Genomic DNA, 21968 nt, shown 5'->3' with positions numbered 1-21968 from the left:
ATGATTTCTGTATCACTGAACGGTTTCGATTGTATTGATAGTGTCAACTTGAAAACTGGTGCTGTCTTAGCTAAGCGGGAACTATTTTTGCTTGACAACTAAACCTTAACTTCAAAATCTGCGTTGGCCAGGCATAGGATGTTGTATCCAACATAAGTTATCTGGGAAAGTTAAAGGTATCAGTCCAAGCACGATTAAAGAAAGTAAATTCTGTATATTTTTTGTTTATGGATCATCATCAGTCATCATCTCCGCCTGCAGCAGATTGCGCATCAACATGAGTTATTTGCTTCCAAGAGTGGCGATTTTGAGCCAGCTCGCCCAGTGTCGCCAAGTTGAGTCCGGTCCATGATTGGATGTTGTCTTGCCATCGTTTTGGTTGTCTGCCACGTTTTCTTTTTTCTTCCACTTTGCCTTCTGTGCAAACTTTGCTGATTCCGAATTGTGATCTTTTAGTGTGGCCGAACAGTTTTAAAACTTTTCATTTTATTAACTTATTGCTGCAATTGGATGTAATTTTGTCATAGTTAAAAGATCTTCTGTTTTCGTGTGGTCAAGTAGCCTTCTGTTGGTCATGCTTCTCATGATGTGATTTTGGAAGGTAGTGAGTTTTTTCTTTATTTGAGTGTTTTGTTTATGGATGTTGTTGCTTAAATCTAGTTGGAATTCATAATGTTGCCTACAGACTGCGTTGTTGAAATGTTTTATCATTTTGGAGTAATTGATTATCTGTAAGCTAGTGGCATCTTTAAAGTTATAGCCCAGTCAGAGGAAAAATTCTGAAAAATCTAAAGAATCTGCTGTCCTATCATCTTGCAAAGAAAATTGATTTCGAGAGGGTAATCAAGGCGTGGTGCAGTCAAAGCCAATGCTTTACAGTACCCTTTTGCAACTGAAGCTCTAAAGACGTTTCTTAAATGCATCGAGTTGGAACCAACAAGAGCTTGATCGGAAGCTGAGTCAATGGTAAAGTAGCCTACAACTAGCAGTTTTAAATTTGTGACTGCTTTTCGTTATGTGGATTACCGAACGGTCCTAAACAAGATTCACTGATGAATTTAATGAAATCAAAGGAAGATGTAATCTAAGTAAGAGAAAGCTGAGAAGAGTAGGCTACTACTCGCAAGCTAAAGTTGCAGTGGCAATTATAAATTTAAAAGAAAATGATTTTTTTTTCCGAGGACAGAACGCTTTTATAACTCCACTTAACTAGCTGAATCATTCGAAGGAAATGTATTCTACCGTAGGCTACGTTGCAAAAGATTCGATAGTTGTTGGAATTGGCAAACGTATCAACAAACTCAAACATATCTTCGATGAGTTTGAAGTTCCATGAAAATTTCATTGTTTGTCTGTTGTGCATTTGCGGGCATGTGGGACAAATTTAAACCATTTGTAGGCTACAACAATGACATTTTTCAAGACATTTTGGATGAGTTGGTAGGCTACTTTTGACAGAAAGCCACACAGCAAACTTCAGCTGCAAACCATAAGGAACCACATAATCTCTACACAAGGAATCATTGATTGCAACTTTCAAAACGTTTTTTTCAAATAGTTTTGTGATGACTGTTTTGTGTTCCGGTAGCTACCTCACTAAAGCCACGTTCTCAAAGTTGCGCTTTGAGAACGTAGCTTTAGCAATTACTGAAATTTGTAAAGAATTGTTTGCGCTCCGGTAGGCCTATGAGTCTGACTCAAAACCGATTGAAAAACCTAACTAGGCTTATACACGTTGTGCATCAATTCAGACGTCGCAAAATTTTATCATTTGATGCTGTGATCCGTAACTTTGCATTGCAAAAAGTCCAGAAAGGGTTGAATTAAATCAGGGATGTCCAAGGTCTGAAAGTGAGAGCCCTGAAACGTTTTTGTATGGCCCGCGCCTGTTGTTGTACAATGTGTTATTTTTGGCCTGCAGACACACAAAAATCATATAAATTCAACTTGCAGTTTTCAGAAAAATTATTGTGGCTGTTGGCCCGCGAAGATTTATTATCAAATCTGGCTCGCGTGGAAAAAAGTTTGGACACTCCTGAATTAAATGCTTGGTTGAACTATTTTCGTTGCCTGTAGGTTATAGGCCTATTGTGTGTTTACAAAGCTTTCTAGACAAAATAATTAGCCTCAATGGCATTTTTTGCTGCAAGTGTAATCCAGTGATTATTATGATTGTTACATTGAAGGAAGTTTTTTTCATGCTGAGGAAAGTAGGCTAATTTCAGCTTAACACGAACATGCAACGCAATATTTGCTAACAAATATTATGGGGCCCATTTTTCGTATTGCTTCCCGACCAGTGCTGAATTTTCTTGGAGGCCCTGTATATAAGTCCCCCCCACCCCCCATGGTAATTCATGACAAAGACAGGACTCAATTCAATTTTCTCTTTTGCCTTAGTTGTGTGATGTTCTAGGTTTTTCCCATAACCTTCACCCTAACAGCCATAAAGACAAGTATTTCAAACGGTACATTTGGTCGACAGGACGTTTGATCGACAGACATTTGGTCGACAGGACGTTTGGTCGACAGGACGTTAGGTCGACAGAACGATTCATTTTAGGGTTAGTTAACTAACCTTAACCTTAAAATGAATCATTCTGACGACCTATCATCCTGTCGACCAAATGTCTTGTCGACCAAACGTCCTTTCGACCAAACGACCGTACATCTTTCAAACAGCCACTGATTCCATAATGAATTAATAGTGATAGAGAAATCTGCACTCAAGCAGGGAAGGCGCCAGCACATAATTGCGGGAGGGGGGCAAATGAGTATAGGCTATTATAGAACATGTCAATGAGCCTGGCAGCATAAGGGTCTGGGGGAATTATCTCAGAAAAATTTGAAGAAAATGTCTTAAAATTGCGTATTCTGAGAGCACAGAAAGGAACGTTCTGATGATGCAGCTGAAACCGGGAGACAAAGGCAGAGCTCCAGGTTTTCGCGTTTCTTTGAAAAAGATCTAATGTTATGCGATAGTATCTCAGCAATCTTTTGAACGGAGTTTCCGGTTTTTCCACTTACAACATCGCTGAGCAAGGTAAGTTCCGCTTTTAGGTGATCTTTTCTGATGGCATCACCGTTTGCACAGCGCAGAAGGGCCTTCTCTCTGTTGGCTGCTGTAAGCAGATCCGCAGGCGATCAACAGCAAACAACTTCGTTGATTTTAAAATAAATATACAGCTACTTTACAATTGATACCGTAATAACTTCCACTTTTACAATCTATTCAATATTGGCTTGAACTCTGCAAGCTATTTTAACCATTTATTAGCCTACTACTTCTAATCACCATGACTTAAACGAGAAGGGCTTCAGTGAGATCAAAACTAAACGTCTTCCTCAAATGTGATGTTCTCTCATGATCATGAGTAGACCTAACAGTAGCCTACGTTGCTTTAAAAAGAAATGGCTGGGGGTCTATACAGGGATATCTAAAGAAGGGGATACGAAGGCTTTTATTACGTCTGACAATAGAAGGGCTTTTGTTTATCGTAAATAATCTGTGTTTATCGTAAAATGACAATTAGCACCGATAGTAGTTTAAAAAATCTTGTTATGATAACTTGCATTGTGCTATTAGCATCAGGCCTGGATATTCACAGCATGCTCATGGTTGCTTGTTAATTCAACTACTCATATACTTGCTTTACATCTGGCCTACTGCAAAGGCTTTGTTAAAAAAACAGCTTACTAGCAACTTTTCCACTGACTTTGTAGACAAGTATTCTTTGAATATGCACTATGTAATGTTTGCTAACTGTCTTCTGTAGCTCATTGTATCAGCTGCACTACAAAACTTTCTACGATTTTAAAAAGAACCACATGTTTAAAGCACTACAAACTACCGCCCTGGTAGTGTCACGAGAATAAGGCAATCGCTGCGAGCCTTCATATCCCCTTCTCTAGATATCCCTGGGTCTATATGCTGTTATCTAGTTTTGATCGCTGCCATGTCATCTGTGGTCACAGCGGTAAACCATAATCTCTTCGTGGGAAAATTGTAGCATAAGATTCGCGGATCCGTTCGTCTGTATGTAATGACCGAAAAAGAAACACTCCTTTGAAAACGTCTATTCAAAATTGTATTTTTGTAAAATTAGCCACCTGTCTGTCGAAATTGGGTTGTAACACCGTACACCACTAAAACTTGTCACTACGATACAAACTACCAGTACTTAGATAAGAGACGGAAATTTTGTCCAGCTGGCAAGCACTAAGCGAAACAGTTAAATTTAATTGCCACTAACTTTCAAGCAACAATTTTACGAATGATCAGAATAATTTGCAATATCTCAAACTCACGTACGCAGTTACTGTAACGTCATAGTGAAGCATTGTGAAGTAAATCTCAACAGGTGTGATACAAGTCTTACGAACAATGGTGCAATATTGGCTGATTTTTTAGGAAAAATTCCATGACGTAATACGCTAAGATTCAGTAGACCTGAACGGTTTTATATGACGTTTGATTTGGTGAAAATTGTCCATAACCATAACAATCTGATTGTTTTTATCGTTTTGAATACATTCAGTTCTTCTAACTTGTAGCACTACCGTACCATTGCAGGGCCGGATTTAGCTGATGGGGGGCCCAGAGCACTTTTAGATCGGGGGGCCCCCGTTCAAAAAAATTTTTCAAGCCTACAGCGCGAAAAGTTTTTTAAAAGCCTAAAAAGCCTACTTTTAAAAGCCTTTTAAAAGCCTACGGCGCGAAAAAAGGGCCCGGGGGCAGTTGCCCCCGGGCCCTTGAAAAGTCGGGGGGCCCGGGGCAACTGCCCCCTCTGCCTCCCTAAATCCGGGCCTGTACCATTGTCTGTAAACTTGTAACAGTAGATAGTCTATTTGGTGAGATTTTGTGCATTTGCAGTTTGTGTATCATTTCGTTGTTTTTCATTGTTATTATGTTGTTGGTGTTCGTTATTTGTGCATTTGCAGTTTGTGTATTATTTCGTTGTTTTGGATATGGACAGCTTTGTCTGATGCAAATAAATATTATTAAACGGCGTTTCACTTGTTTATCCTCTTTTCAATGATACAAATAAAGAGAGTTGGCAACTCTGAAAAAAGTGGATGTTTGCTTCATTTTGGAAAAACCTAGAACATCACACAACTAAGGCGAAAGAGAAAATTGAATTGAGTCCTGTCGTTGTCATGAGTTACCAAGGGAGGTGGGGGGGACTTATATACTAGTCCCAGGTATACAAGTCCCCCCACCTCCCTTGGTAACTTATGACAAAAACAGGACCCAATTCAATTTTCTCTTTCGCCTTAGTTGTGTGATGTTCTAGGCGTTACCCTTCACTTATTTGTTCGTTTTCCGATCTTTTTATTACCGAATCTTGTGTAATTACTGTACATAGACTTTAGCTCAGGCTACAGAATTTCAATGAATCAAAGATGGAACTTTTGGCCACATCAGCAGACAAAGTAGTTACCGGTAGTGATAATATTGATTTTGTTAAACACTTTGCACATAGTTAGTTTAAATATTATATATGTTTTATATAACATTACAATGAGAATCTTGCACCAAAAAAGCTTTTTGGGAAGCTTAATTTTATTTATGAAATGTTAAGCTACTGATGTTGGTTTTTCATTGGAGTTATTGAAGTTGTCAGAGTATAACTTTTACTTGTTGTTTAAGTGCGTTTGCTGGGGGATTATTTCATTGATAAGGTTTCACTGATTAAAAGTGTAGCCTAGGAAAGTATGCTAATCTACCGTACTCAATATGGGTGCAACCTACGGTATTTCGTCCCCTGAACAGTGAACACTTCGTACCCTGAAAAGATTGAGAGAAAAAATAGAACAAAGCCGAAGTCGCTGATTGGAGTTTCGCAAACATTTCAAAATTTTCCCTTTGAATTATATAATTATTGAATTTAATAGTTGATTTATTGAATCTTTATCCTCTGACTGGGAAAGCTTCTTGCAGAGCTTAATCCTGGCAGTTTCGCATACTTGTAGAGGCTGTTAGAGTTAAAGTGAATAGATCATTCCAGTGTGGCAGCTTAGTCTGGTCTCGTACGGTATGGTTCAATACTAATCCAAATGGGTGCAACCTAGTTCGTACCCTGAAAAGATCGATAGAAAAAAATAGAACAAAGCCAAGTCGCTGATTGCAGTTTCCATTTTTCCGCAAACATTTTATAAGTTCCGGTAATGATCCTAAGAGTTTGCCGAAGTCGTTGATTGCAGTTTCCACAAACAGTTTAAAAAGGTTAGGGTTAGGAAAAGATATAGAAAAAATTTTTAAAAAAACCACAGTCGCTGATCGCAGTTTCCGCAAACATTTTAAAAGGGTTAGGACTTAGGAAAAGATAGATGCAACCTAGTTCGTACCCTGAACAATTCGTACCCTGAAAAGATCAAGAGAAAAAATTAGGCAGTGGCTATTTGATCGGCTCCGGTCTTTGAATCTGAAACACTATTTGACCGGTCATGACGTCATTACATAAGTACTTTTTTCTTTTTCTCTTTCAAAGCAAAAGACGTGAAGCGCCGATATAAAGTTCTAAATTCAACACGTTCTCTTCAACTCAGTCCGTGGCGCATACGTTGCGTCTCGGGTTGCCATTCTAGAGGGGATGAGTTCGATACTATCCGGAAGCATTGACTTTTTTTTCATTTTTTTTTATCTAAACTTTGAACCGAAGCGCATTTTTGTGATCAATTTTTAATTTGAGTAGCCTACAGCCCATTTTTTTATGTCTTTTCAAATGTGAGAAATAAAGTTAGAGTTTTTTTAATTTGCTGGAATTTGAGAATTTCTCTGGGTAATTTTCTGATCGTCATAAATGACCGTGTTTGCTGAACGACCCTACATTTTTGCTCTCAAGTTAGTTATATTTTTTAAAGAAGTATTGTATAGGCAATAACTAACTTGAGAGCAAAAATGTAATTTTCTTTTAAAAAAAATGGACGATTGGAAAATTGGACCACTTATCACGATCGGAAAATTACCAAGAGAAATTCTCAAATTCCAGCAAATTAAAAAAACTCTAACTTTATTTCTCACATTTGAAAAGACATAAAAAAATGGGCTGTAGGCTACTCAAATTAAAAATTGATCACAAAAATGCGCTTCGGTTCAAAGTTTAAATAAAAAAAAAAAAAATGAAAAAAAAGTCAATGCTTCCGGATAGTATCGAACTCATCCCCTCTAGAATGGCAACCCGAGACGCAACGTATGCGCCACGGACTGAGTTGAAGAGAACGTGTTGAATTTAGAACTTTATATCGGCGCTTCACGTCTTTTGCTTTGAAAGAGAAAAAGAAAAAAGTACTTATGTAATGACGTCATGACCGGTCAAATAGTGTTTCAGATTCAAAGACCGGAGCCGGTCAAATAGCCACTGCCAAAAAATTAAAAAAGCGGAAGTCGCTGATCGCTGTTTCCGCAAACATTTTTCTGTAGTTTTTGTTAACCCTTACTAGAGATGGGTAAAATAGAATAATTGGCTATTCTAGAATATTCTAGAATACTGAAGTTACCGAATATAGAATACAGATATCTACTCTAGAATAATTGACTGTTTTTTACCATCAACACATTTGAATGATTTTGCAAAAACAATGAACATCACAAAATTGCTTATTGCAGTGTAACAAATTTAGGCTTTTTAAATGTTCACCAGTCAAACAGGATCTCATCTTGGTGGCAGTTAGTGTTGGGCGATATATCGAATTAAAATTTTCGATACGATACGATATCTTTTCAATATCAATATTTATTTCAATTTAGTTCGATGTTTTAACTATCAAAGCCCTAACTCGTAACTGCGAACCCTTACAAAAACGTTGCCGAGGCCAAACGGCAAAAGTTGAAATTGCCTCTGCAATTGCTTTGAACGTTTATTACGAAAAAAATTGTACCAAAACATGTACAACGAAAAGCGAAAAATACACTAGAGTAGTCCATCACGACCGCACTGTTTGATTTGTTGTGATGTAATAATGCCAAAAATAGCGATAAAGCGAGCAACGCGATATGCACGCTGTTACGGTAATTCATGTTAAATAACTCACGGGGAGGAAAAGTAAGTTAATTCAACGTTCGAGTCAGCTCAAATCGATTTAATTTTTCTGGCAGGTTATATTGCGTAACATTCCGTAACAACAATGCCCAAAAAGAAATTTAAGTTTGTTTTACATTAATTCGACATCTAACGATGTTGAATTATCATAAAATAACGTTAATTGCTCAACCAGGTACCGGTAACAAATTAATGGCTCCCTGCGAGAAGATTGCCTCGATTTACGTATGCACTAATCAATCAATCATCAATCATTTTATTTTTCGTCATTAACGCGTCCGGGACGAAAAAGATACTAACTACAAAAATCGATTTAAATCTACCAGCACGTTAACGAACGGGAAAAGATGGCAAAACCTTGAAAGGTTTAAAACGTGCCTTAATGAAAAATTATTTAGTAGGCTATATATCAGTAGTTAGCACGGCCACAAAACCCAAAAAAACAAATAGCAAAAAATAAAACAAAAACAGAGAAGCACACGTGTAGTATTGAATGACAGCCTAATGAAAAGTGTTGTAGATTGAAATTGCCAGTTCCAATATTGATGTGGATGAGCAGTCATAATAATAATAATAGGATGGAGAAAGAAAACCGGACATAAAAGAAACCCATCCTCAGGCAAAAGCCCGTTTCAATGTGGCCCAGCAGAGCAGGTGTTGAGCTCTTTCTATGGTTAGACTGCACATCACACAGTAGCCTAAGACGATTGAGGTTTGATATCCAGTGTAAGTTATTGTTTCTTGTCCTGGTGGGTGACGGAATGGATGAGCTGGTAGATGATGATGTCCTGATGGTGTTGATGAAGCTCTCATCCCCTTTTGCGACTTGTCGTGTTGATTATGGAGTATTGCGTTTGCTGTTAATATCTACAAACATAAAAGTACAGCACAAGCAATCGATATTATTGTTAGGTTAGCCTAATCTTTTGTAAATAATAGCGGATTTCCACTAAAATCTTCACAAGAATGCAAGAAAGCCTTTCTACGTTGTCTTTCTATTGCGTTTCCGCTTTGCTTAAATGTTGTTTTAGGTTGTGAATAAAAAGTGACTTTGTATCAGTCTTTCTAATTGAAGAAGGAAATTCGTTCCATGTTTTCGCACCTGTGAATTCTATTGAATGTTGAGTAAGCGTTTTTGAGAAGTATGGAATGTTTAGAGAATCATTATGTATCGTGGTTTCTTGTAGACAGGCTGTGAACCTCTTTGACAAATTTAAAAAGGTTGGTGAAGCAATCTGGTAGTAAATTGTTGTGAAATTTAAACACGAAAACACCAATTTCCAGTTTGAACAATTGCTCAATTGTTATCAGGATCTTGCTACAACTATCATTGTTGGGACAAAAAATACAATGAAATTTGTCACAGATTTTTTGAAGTTTTTGTATAAGTCCTTTGTTGCCATATTTCCAAGTCGTAATGCAATACCTCAGGTCACTGGCGCCGACTTACGGGGTTACGGGGTGGCCACGCCACCCCGTAACCGCTGTGGCGGGGTGGCAGCCACCTCGTTTAGGTTACATTACTTACTGCAAATAAATGTAATTTGAACGGACGTTTAAATCTTTTTTTGATCATTGGTTTTTGCTTCAAGTCAACGTAAAGCAAGAGGTGAACCAATACAGTATTGCGAAGAAAATGATTGTTTTTGTCACAAGCATGATACTCGCGTAACATCAAGCAAGCTACGTGAAGATTACGCAACACCTGGCTACGAGTTTTTTTGCTTGTTGTTGTTGCGATCGTTTTATTTGTTACTTGTCATAAGTCATTGTTACATTTGTTAGGTTAACAATGGGATTTATTAATCAATAAAATACGATCTTTTCATTGCCTCCCTCAAAAATCTTTTTTGAAAATTTTAAACTGCTCATAATATCGCTATAAATTATGCCAGCTATAAAATACTTGGAAATAAAATTATCTCGATGATTGATAGCTCCACCCCCTAAATGAATATCTATTTTCAAATTTCATTAAAAAAATGCAATTTTCGAAACTTTTTGAGTTTTATTTAAAAAGTGCACTTAGTAAAGTAGCAGTTTTAACGTTCTGCAAATTTACACGTTTACATGATTCTATTCGAGGAAAACTACACCCACTGCCAATTCCCAATAATAAAAGCAACCTTTTTCAATTACTTAAGATTTTGCATTTTGAATTATTTTCCTATTTCAATTAGAATGTACTGTCATCCACTTCTACTTCATGCTTCAATTTCTACTTTGTTATCTACTTCATGCAGTAATATTGCGTGTCAATGCGTGAGAAACTGTGAGGCTGGAATTTATTGGTCTGACATAGGAGTTGCTTGCTACATCATAGAAAAAATCACGAAAAGTCGCCCTGTAAATGTCTGAGGCGGGAATTTATTGGTCTGACATAGGAGTTGCTTGTTACATCATAGAAAAAATCACGAAAAGTCGCCCTGTAAATGTCTGAGGCGGGAATTTATTGGTCTGACATAGGAGTTGCTTGTTACATCATAGAAAAAATCACGAAAAGTCGCCCTGTAAAAGTCTGAGGCGGGAATTTATTGGTCTGACATAGGACTTGCTTATTACATCATCAAAAAAATTACGAAAAGTCGTCCAGTAAAAGTTTTCGCCGACATTCCAGTTTTATTCAGCTTAAAGATGCCACCGAAAAAGCGTTCAAAATTGCAGCCCTCCATTGAGCCACTTTTTGTTGCGTCTAGTCAGGATTTCAGCCAGCATGAAAGTGACCAAACGCCTGAACGAAACGAAAGTGTGCCACTGCTAAAACGCGTTGGCACGATCAGGGGGATGGAAGAACCGAGCACGAGCAGGATAATCGCTGTTGAAGGGAGAAGCTATCAAAAATCGTGGGAGAGCAAATTCCCGTGGCCAGAATACGATAGATGCAAAGATAGAGCATTTTGTCCGATTTGCAACTATGTCGCAACTGCTTGATCTATTTGCAAGCAATGAAACAATTTGATTAATGCTTCCAACGTGGTCTGCATTGTGAAAATATACTTATCGTTGCCTTCCACCACCTGCGAGGCGGAGCGATCGTTTAGTGCACTCAGGTGCATAAAAACCTACTTGCGATCTACCATGACGCAAAAGCGATTGAACCACGTCCTAATTTTAAATGTTTATCAAGCTGAAGCTTCACGGTTACAACTTGACCAGTTGATTAACAGTTGGATTGACCGAGCTGCTGTTCGCAAAAATACTTTTGGCAAATGTTAAGTGTCAGAGTAGCAACGTAACAATAAAATTCACGACATACCTCATGTGCTTTGTTTTAAAGTTGCTTTGTAAATTATCGAGCTACAAATCAGATGTGAAAAGACAATTGCATCTACGAAACACGCTTAGTAAAAATCAAACAAAAACATGCAGTTTGAAAGTTTTTAGGTTGCCATATTGTGCTATCCGCCACCCCGTGCAAAAATAAAAGTCGGTGCCTATGCCTCAGGTTACTTTCAATTAAAGAATGGTACAAGCAGATCAAATTTGACAAATTAAGACAGGGTGTAATCTTGGTAGTTATGCCAAAATTTCTTCGAAGCTTTTGCAGCAAATGTTGCATGTGTGGTTTCCATGAAAGATTTTCATTCAGAGTCAGGCCAAGGAAACTGATATTTTGTACTCTCTTAATTGGTTGATCATTTATACATACTTAAGATTTGCTTACACTTATTCACACGTAAACTGTTAGTATCAAATACCATGTATTTTGTTTTGTTTACATTGAGTGATAATTTATTTGCTACTTAAGCCATTTGACAACTTCTTGCATTTCTGTATTGGCCGCTTCATGCAATTTATCCACACTCTTTCCTGACATCAGAAGATTTGTGTCATCCGCAACAATGATAGAATCAGTACAATTTGAACAATTTGGGAAGTCGTTAATGTAAATTATGAATAATAGGGGTCCTAAAATAGAACCTTGGGGCACACCACACTTTGTCTCTAATGGAGTTGAAACACTACCAGAAATTTCTACTGTCTGAAAACGATTATTTAAGTAGCTTCGAAACCACTAGAGTGGTGTTCCTCTGATCGGAATGGCCCGTTTCGGTGAGCCCGATTCGGTGAGTCCGATCCCTTAACGGGGGATTTTTTCAATTTTTTTTTTAAATTATTGGGTACCGTAGCCTAATTATCATTGCCGTGTTAGGGTTTAGGGCTTAAGGTTAGGGGTTAGAAGTTAAGAACTCACCGAATAGTAGCAGACCCTCCTCTGATACCATAGGCGTCGAGTTTTCAAAATAGCTGGGCGGGCGAACACATACTGTCACGTCATAAAGGCTATTTTGTGCGTTTTTCAAAAGGGCGATTTTGCTAGGTTGTTGGGCTAGCCTAGTTTTACATTTAAGTCTATGTCTCCTCTAACACGATTTGGAAACAAGTAATAAATGTAATTGGTACGCAACAACGTCTAGTCCTGGTAATTCAGTTCCGCATATTTGTTGTGATTGGTATGTGCGGGTTGCGAGATGAAAACTGCAATACCGGTACTGTACTAGTTCCATAATTATATTACTATTGTTGATACAACACGATAACACACACACAATACATCGGTGGGTTCATACGATAAGTCGCTCCTAGCGGGCGCACAGTTCAGTTTTTTTTTTTGATAGGCACAGATAAGAAACAAGATGCTGTAATGCAACGCAGAAGCGATTTTACGACAATTCAGCTCCCGAGAAGCCATCTTGCGATAAACTGCGCTATTGAACCGAGCTTACAATTACATTGAATCTACAATCAGAACAGTTATATAACGAAGGAGCTGAATTGCAACTAATGACAATCAACGGTTTCATCCCGCCAAACCAACAGGTGTGCACAGTTTAATATCAGTCACGTAACAGACGCAACTGTGATGATTGGAGACGACAAAATAGAGTATTTTGGCAGCAGAGTTAATTGATAACGTCGTTTGAGAGAAAATTACTCCTTTGAAGAACAATGCTACAGTTTTTAAACCGATTTAACATCTGGCGATGTTAAAACGATGTACAAGCAGTGGAAATTGCGGTCAGACTTTTGCCGCGAATGAAGTTCCTCGCAGGTTTGCGCAATTTACTTGATTTATAGCACTGGGCTACAAGTGGCAGAGTGGGGACAAACGGCGCGGCCGGACACTTTTGCTTGTTTAACGGCGAATCAACGTTGTTTAACGTTGCATGAATGTAACAATGGTAATAATTGACGAAAACTAATCGCTTAATTAGTAGGTCTAGTAGGGCCTATCATATGGCGACAAAACCCTGCGAATAAGGTAAGTAGGCTAGTATTAGAAGGTGGCAGATGGTTACAGAAATTTTGGGATTTAAAATTGCATTAAATTTTTTTTTTTAATTCCTGAAATGTCCGGCGGGCCCGCCCGCCCTCCCGGGACTCGGCGCCGGTGTCTGATACCATAGTGATAAACTTTTGTCAGAAGTATTTCATGATTTACTGTGTCAAAAGCCTTTGATAAATCTAGAAAGATGCCAAGGGTTGCTTCTTTATTTTCCATTGCTTTGTAGATCTTGTTGGTTAGCATTGTAGTAGCCTGGTTCGTGGAGTGGTTTTGTCTAAAACCAAACTGCTGGGTGTAAAAGAAATTACGCTGATCAAGGAAATAGTATAATCTTAAGTACGTGACTTTTTCTAAGATTTTTGAGAAGCAAGACAAAAGACTAACTGGTCTATAGTTACTGCAATTGCTTGGGTCTCCTTTTTTATAGATTGGCACTACTTTACCGATTTTAAATGCTTTTATGAAGTCACCATGTACCAAAGATAAGTTAAAAATATGTGTTAGTACTTTTATTATGTTATCCGGGGCATGCCTTAAAATTTTGCCTGGAATGCCATCAGTACCACAACTTAACTTTGGTTTCAAAGGTTTAATAAATCCGTATATTTCTTCAAAACTTGCAGGTTTTAAAAATATTGATTTGGGTGATGAATTTGGAAGATACTTGGAAAAATGATCAGCAGAATGGGGAATTTTTTCAAGTAATTTTTCTGCCACAGAAGTAAAATATTCATTAAAGTGATTGCATTTTTGTGAAGTATCATTTATTACCTGACCATTAATGCTAATGGGGTAGTCACTTTTAGATTTTTTCCTCCAAGCAAACTATTTATGACACTCCAGGTCTTTTTAAGATCATTTTTGTGTTTATGCAGAAGGGTTTTGAAATACTTTTGTTTCTTAAATTTCAAAAATCTTTCATAAGTATTTCTTTGTTTATTATATGCTGCTTTATTTGTTGGAGTTGGTTTTCTAAGAAATTTTTTATATGCCAATTGTTTTGTTCGATGCATTTCTTTCAATTCATTATCATACCATATGTTATGTTTCTTGTTTTTGTCATTACATACTGGAAAACAAGTTTTGAAAAGAGTATTATACTTGTCAATAAATATATCATATGCTTGGTTTGCATCAGTTTCATAATATATGTCAGAGATATCTAATTGTTGTAACTTTTCTGTAAACATAGCAATGTTTTTATCACATAAATTTCTATGTTCTTTTTGAAAATTACACTGTTTGACTAATCCTAATTGTGAGCATTGTAATACTGGAAGATGGTCTGCAATACAGTCAGTGAGCACTGCTGTTTTTATTTGAGCATTGTAGACATTTGTCCAAATGTGGTCAATTATTGTGGCTGCTGAATTGCATATTCTGGTTGGTTTATTAATGATAGGATAGTAGCTGTAATCAAACATGGTTTCAACAAATCCGTTGGTGTGTTTGTTGTTTACATCAAGAAGGTTATAGTTAAGATCACCCAAAATATAACAATCATTTTTAGTTGATTGTAGAACTTGAGTTAAATGTTGAATAAAAGAGTAGGAGATTTGCAGTCATTTTTAGGTGATTAGTATATAGTCCCAACAGTATACTTTTTATTACTAACAGAAACTTCAATGAATAAAGATTCAAAAATTTTCTCTTCCATAATTGTAAGTTTATTGTTCACAGTAAACACAATGTCATTTTTTATATACAATGCAATACCTCCACCTCTGTATTGTTTTCTATTATTTGCTAGAAATATGTAGCCATCAAGTGACTTAAAATTTCCATGTTGATTTTCCTTCAGCCATGTTTCATTTATTGAAATTAAATGGGGCTTGTAGGACATAGATGCTATAAGAGCTTGCAATTTAGAAAAGTTATTTGGATTTAACAGGGAGCGAATGTTGATATTCATAGTGAGGAGACAATTGTTGTATTCAACAGTACTTATCAATGTATGTATCTCATGAGAAGGAATGTATGTAGTGTCCATAGTGGTAAGTGGATTGTCATCAGACATGTCATTGTCAGCTGGGAAATTATTTAAAATGTGATCATTTGTGAAAAGATTTTTCAAATCATTGCTACTAGGTAGGCCTACTACAGTACCGGTACTGTTTTGAGTTTTTGCATTTTTTGAGGAAAAAAATTGGTTAAAATCAACGTCACAACAGTCAACAAAGGGGAGAGAAGAACTCAAGCATCTCTGACAGTACCATGGCACATCATCAGATTCTAGGGGTAGGCAGTAAAAATGAAGGTATTCCGATTTTGCATAGGACTCTTTTTTAAACAATAATATGATATGACAATGCAGAATCAGCAAAAAAATTTGAACTTTAGGCGTTTTTGGCGGTTAGCACCACAAAAAACTGAAAATTGCATTTTCGGATTGTGAATTTAACAAAAAATCACAATTTTTTGAAATAAATGGTTTTCAAATGCAAAATACTGCATGAACTTGTCATTTTTTTATGCAAATAGGCTCTGTGAAGATGGAATATTAACTCAAAACTAATTTGGAATTTTATTAGTCAAAGAAAAGTCCAAAAAACAAAAAAAATGGTGAAAAACCATCAATTTTTTATGATAAAGTGTTCAGGAAAGGACAGGCCTACTGCAAAGCCGCAAAGACTAGAAGAGATAGAAGAATGGTGGGGTGTAAAATGGGTAAGTTTTCGAGGTTAATGCATTTAATGGACTTTTTGAACCGTTAAGGGAATTTTTTTGGGGGGGTAAGGGGATGAAGGATGATATTGAATATTTTATGCATGCAGTCACACTACCATACTTGTATTTTGTTGACACCCAATTAGCCTTTCATTTGCCATTTGATTGTTTTTGAATGATTTCCAATCACCACTTACCAGTTGTACCAATTGAAATAGTACATTTACTGGTAATATCAAAAAGCGATTTCAAAGGCCTATTTGTCCAAACAAGTTTCTGGGTGTCAATTGATGGAACAGAAATTTTCTTAACATTTTCAACACTAACGGGTGCTTGGTCTGATTTGATGGTGTTTAGACAAAACCTTGCTCTCCAGGTGAGACCAAATGCCAAAGTTTAGGAGTTTCAGGTCTGGGGATGAAGGAGGCCATTCTTCCTTGGAAATAAAGCACCGCATATTGGCTGAAAACCAGTTTTGTGTTGTCTTAGCTCCATGTGAAGAGACAGAATCTTGTTGGAATGATCAATTCCGTTTTTTGAAGTGTTTCTTTGCCTGGCAAAGAAACAATGAACCTGCAAGAATATCATTTCGGTAGTTTTCTTGGTTCAATTTTACTCCTTGGTCCACAAAAATCAATAGACTCCTTCCTGATTCATTGACGGCAGCCCAAACCATCACTGATGCCGCCCCTTGTCTCCGAGTGACTACCCAGGGTTCAACATCACCATGTCTTGATCAAACACGATCATTCTGACTGTTAAAATGATGCTGGACATCAAATTTTTTCACATTGCTAAGATTTGGCAGCGTGCCTCCTCCTTCAATGCGTGAGAGCAGAATTCTGGCTCTGTAGAGACGTTTCTCAATGGTATTGGCATTTAGCAACTGTGTCTTCATGTGTTTGAATGGGCTCATCTTCAAATCCTTCTTGAGAACTGTGAACATGGTTCCATAGGCCACGTTGGCCTTCTTTGCCTGTTTTTGAATTGGATCTCTTGTAACGTTAATTATTATCGATGACCCTGCAACCTGCATAATAGTGTATAGTTTGTATACCATATATTCTAATATGTATAATATAATTGTATATACTATGTATATATCATACATATACTCATAGGCGTCGAAATAGGGTGGGCAGGGTGGGCGACGCCCACCCTGCCGTGAAACGAGGGTGGGCAAAATATGTTTTGCCCACCCTGTTTTCATGCCACTTATGAAGTGTTCGTTACAATTATTTCCGTTTTTCTTAAACGCTGGACTATCCAACCAACTGCAGCGCAACTTCTTGTTTTACGCTATGTCTCTCGCTAGGTATCCGACAGAACAAAGCAATTCCGTACCAACGCTGCGTGGAAAAACGGCGGTACGCACTGCATTGTTGTTACTACGGCAACTGCCACAGCTGGCAATTCCTGGTGAGAGAAAGCCACGTTTAATCTTTTCTCCAAATTTGCGTCGGCAAGTTGATCTTTTCTCCGAATGGTCTCACTTTCGTTACGTCACAATCAAACTTCAGTTCCCGGTCAGCGTAAGGGAATGTGAATATGACATCATAATGAACATAACAATAAAATAACCGATACAAACTAAAGACGTACTGAAACAATCGCTTTTACAAATGCGGCAAATCCGAAGGCGCCACTTTAAAGATAACAGGTCACGAGTCACGCGCTTTTTAGGTTGCAAAGGAAAACATAAAAGAAGTTTGTTTAGTTTAGCAGCGCTCATAAGATCGCAAGATGCAAGAAAGAAAACATCCAACCTATTAAAGCTTAATTGCTGCAGCGACGCTAAACGCAGTCTTTGTGAGAAAGACTAACCAAACTTTTCGAAATTAGCGTCGGCAATTGCCGAGGTGATTGTAAGGACAACAAGATTACAAGAAAAAACTAATCTTCTTAGACTACACCAGACTAGAATGTTGATTCAATCTTACCATTGCTGGATGTTTTATTTGGGTTACTTCCTACTTCGCCGGCGCTTAGACACGTGCCCAGCTGGGAGAATCTTTTATAAAAATGTCACCCTATAATTCAGGCCTCGAAACTGAAGGCGGCCATCGCCGCGATTAACCTACAAAAACCAACATTTTGTCCGCCGGGTCTCGCCCTTCCGCCGGCCGCATTTGTCCGCCGTGAAGTTCCGAGAAAATTTTACACAAGCGGCCTTGTAAATAAAGTAGTAGTACTTTGCCACTTATAATCACAAAGGACTAGAAAAGAGTTAAAGCATTCGATAAATCACAATACACCCTGTATATGCTTGAATTGTTAACATTATTGAGTGATCAAGCAGCTGATGTCTGACGATAAGCTGGATGCAAGTGACATCACAATACACTTTATTAATGCGATAAATTCAGTCTTCGAAACTAGCGTCGGCAAATGGCGCATTAGCGTCGGCAATAAAAATGCCGAGGCCACACGAGCGCTTGTAACGTTAGGGTTAAACATTCCTCCCAGTCGTTATGGCACAGCATAGATTTGTTCCCTAGTCAACACCCTGATGGATCTTTATTAAAAAGAAAGAGGCCTGTGGAGTGGTATCAAAGCCCGAAAGCCGCAAAACGTGGACGCTTCATTGCGAACGGCAAAGACGGTATAGATTTACAGCCAAGCGATGAGCCTCTTGATGTGTCTGATTCCAGTGATGACACGACAACCTCGTGCTCCGATACAGCATCTGATGATTCCGATTCTGACAGCTAGTTCTTTATCAAACAGACTTTGTGTTGTTCGCAGTATCCCAATTGTGCCGAAATTATGTTAGTGTATACGTAAATCGAGGCAATCTTCTCGCAGGGAGCTATTAATTTGTTACCTGTACCTGGTTGAGCAATTGACGTTATTTTATGATAATTCAACGTTGCTAGATGTCGAATTAATGTAAAACAAACGTAAATTTCTAATTGGGCATTGTTGTTACGCAATATAACCGAGCGGAAAAATTAAATCGATTTGTGCTGACTCGAACGTTGAATCAACCCAAAATTAACTTACTTTTCCTCGTGAGTTATTTAACGTGAATTCCTGCAACAGCGTGCCACGTGCGTATCTTGTAGCTCGCTTTATCGCTACTTTTGGCATTATTACATCACAACAAATCAAACAGTGCGGTCGCGATAGACTACTCTAGTATATTTTTCGCTTCTGCCGAAGTATAAATGTGCTAATTTCGAAGACTGTATGTTGATGCGTGTCGAAGTTCGGATGGCCGCCATGTGCTTGTGATTGGCCGCCGAACAGCTTGCTTCAGTCGGACACGTTTGGCCGCCGGAAAAAAAGTTGTTTCAAGGCCTGCTATTTGCATTGATTTAACTCCAGTAGACGTCAAATTATTGTAAGCATCTACTCCTTGTTGCGCCTCGCTTTCCGTTATCTCGTCCAGCTGATACAGCATCTGATAATACCGATTCTGACTAGTTCATCAAACAAACTTTGTGTTGCTCGCAGTGTCCCAATTGTGCTGAAATTATGTTGGCTTATAAGCTTACGTAAATCGAGGCGATCTTCTCGCAGGGAGCTATTAATATGTTACCTGTACCTGGTTGAGTAATTAACGTTATTTTATGATAATTCAACATCGCTAGATGTCGAATTAATGTAAAACAAACGTAAATTTCTAATTGGGCATTGTTGTTACGCAATATAACCAGCCGGGTAAATTAAATCGATTTGTGCTGACTCGAACGTTGAATCAACCCAAAATTAACTTACTTTCACCTCCCGGTGAGTTTTTTAACGTGAATTACCGTAACAGCGTGCATATCGCGTTGCTCGCTTTATCACTACTTTTGGTATTATTACATCACAACAAATCAAACAATGCGTTCGTAATAGACTACTCTAGTATATTTTTCGCTTCTCGTTTTACATGTTTTAGTACAATCTTTTCCTAATAAATATTCACAGTAATTGCCAAGGCAATTTCAAATTTTGCCGTTTGGCCTCGGCAACGTTTTTGCCGAAGTAAAAATATGCTCATTTCGCAGACTGAACCATTGCGAATTTGCAAACATACACATTCAATGAAATCTGTTTGAAAACTCTCGCCCACCCAGAATTATTCTCTTCTAAGAAAAAATCGACGCCTATGCATATACTTATCCCAACCAAACCAAAGAACCATAAATGTCAAACAGTTGCTAATAATGTATGTTTGTAATTGTAGAAATTTCACAGTTGATGACAATTGTACAAAAAGATAGTGCGAAAATGTAAAAACAAAATACTGCAAATGTTGTATGCACACTAGGTTATTTACAGAATAATACAGTAGGTACACACAAAATAAATGTTGCAAAACATGATTTGATAGGTATTATAGAAGGGTCTGCTACTATTCGGTGAGTCCGATTCGGTGAGTCTGATTCGGTGAGTTCCTAACTTCTAACCCCTAACCTTAACCCCTAACCCTAAAACGGCAATGATAATTAGGCTACGGTACCCAATAATTTTAAAATAAAATTTAAAAAATCCCCCGTTAAGGGATCGGACTCACCGAATCGGACTCACCGAAACGGGCCATTCCGTTATAGAATAGGTATAACATTTCGATAATATAATACATAATATTATACATCCTTTTGCTGCAATTTGCAATTATTTGTAAACAAAAAATTATGTGTAAATCATAAATAAGCCCCTATTTTACCTAATTTCCATATCCGAAAGCACTATGTTTCAACCTGACTGTGGAACTTCGAAAAATCGTTTTTAATCCCTAAAAATTGGTTTCTGTTATCAGTGAGACGTTTCCCACCTGTTAGAAACATTATTGAAACAAAGTGAAAATATTCTTCAAAAAGTGTTACACCCTAGTCGACAGCCTTCAAAATTGACTCGTTTTTGATGCGATAAAATCATTGCCGACGTAGATTATAGATTGTGACTTGGCGTCGGCCAAAGTAAAAGTTTTGAATACGTTTGTTTGCAGTGATTCTAACTAAATTTTCAAATTTAATGATTTCTTGTTAATTCTAAACTTTATACACTTGTTGAATATTGAGCAATATACAAAGCTCACAAGACAAAACAACAAAAAGGGCTGTTTTTAACGATTAGCTTTTTATTTTTGCATCTAGGATATAATCGTTTTTATTACATAACATTCCATGATCGTAGGAGTCGATGTCAAACCTTAGTGGTCGCATAAAACAATGATGTCAGGTTAGCTAGGTGATAATAGTGGTAAGAGACATCGTTTATGCAGGCAATATCTGTGACCAAGACCATTAAATACAGGAAGGCCCATTGCTAATTTTTATGTGCTATGAGCGGATTTTGATTCTCGTGCGTCTGATAAAGGACCGTTCAAATATTACATAACGCTATCGAGGGGGAGGGGGGGTTTATGAAAAGCGTTATGTTAGCGTCACATCGAGGGGGAGGGGGTTCAAGCAAAACGTTACGCAGCGCTTACAAATACGGTACGGTAGTTTATTTGTGCATACTTTCCGAATCAAGCAACAAAAAAGCGACACATGGTGATGAACAGGTATGCGTTAACTACTGTTTTAGTAGTTAACGACGTAGATTAAAGCATTTAATATGTTTTGGATTGCACTGTCAAAGCAATTAACAATGTTGTTCTATAGACTAAGCCAATACGAAATACATAGCCCAATCCACCTACCCCACCCCAGGTATGCTAATGTAACATAGTGTTCTGTAAGCATATTATAGTGAGAAAGAAATGGATAAAGTCTAAACTAAAACCATACTGGGATATCATGAAAACGTCCAGGATATCAATGGCCAGTGGCGTAGCCAGGGTGGGTTTGGGGTTACAACCCCCCCTTTGGCACACGTGTGATGTCACGATATTGAGAATGATGCTTTCAGTCTCTTTATGCTTGAGAATGATGCTTTCAGTCTAAAAAAAACTTGTCTAATTTTAAACAAAACTGCAAGAGCGAGTTTTGCCAATACCAAACATTCAAATATCTCAGCCAGGAATTAGCAACAAG

This window comes from Aplidium turbinatum, chromosome 16, assembly GCF_918807975.1.
Source record: "Aplidium turbinatum chromosome 16, kaAplTurb1.1, whole genome shotgun sequence".
Taxonomy (NCBI): domain Eukaryota; kingdom Metazoa; phylum Chordata; class Ascidiacea; order Aplousobranchia; family Polyclinidae; genus Aplidium; species Aplidium turbinatum.
The sequence above is the reverse complement of the archived record's forward strand: the minus strand, read 5'-3'. Positions refer to the sequence as shown.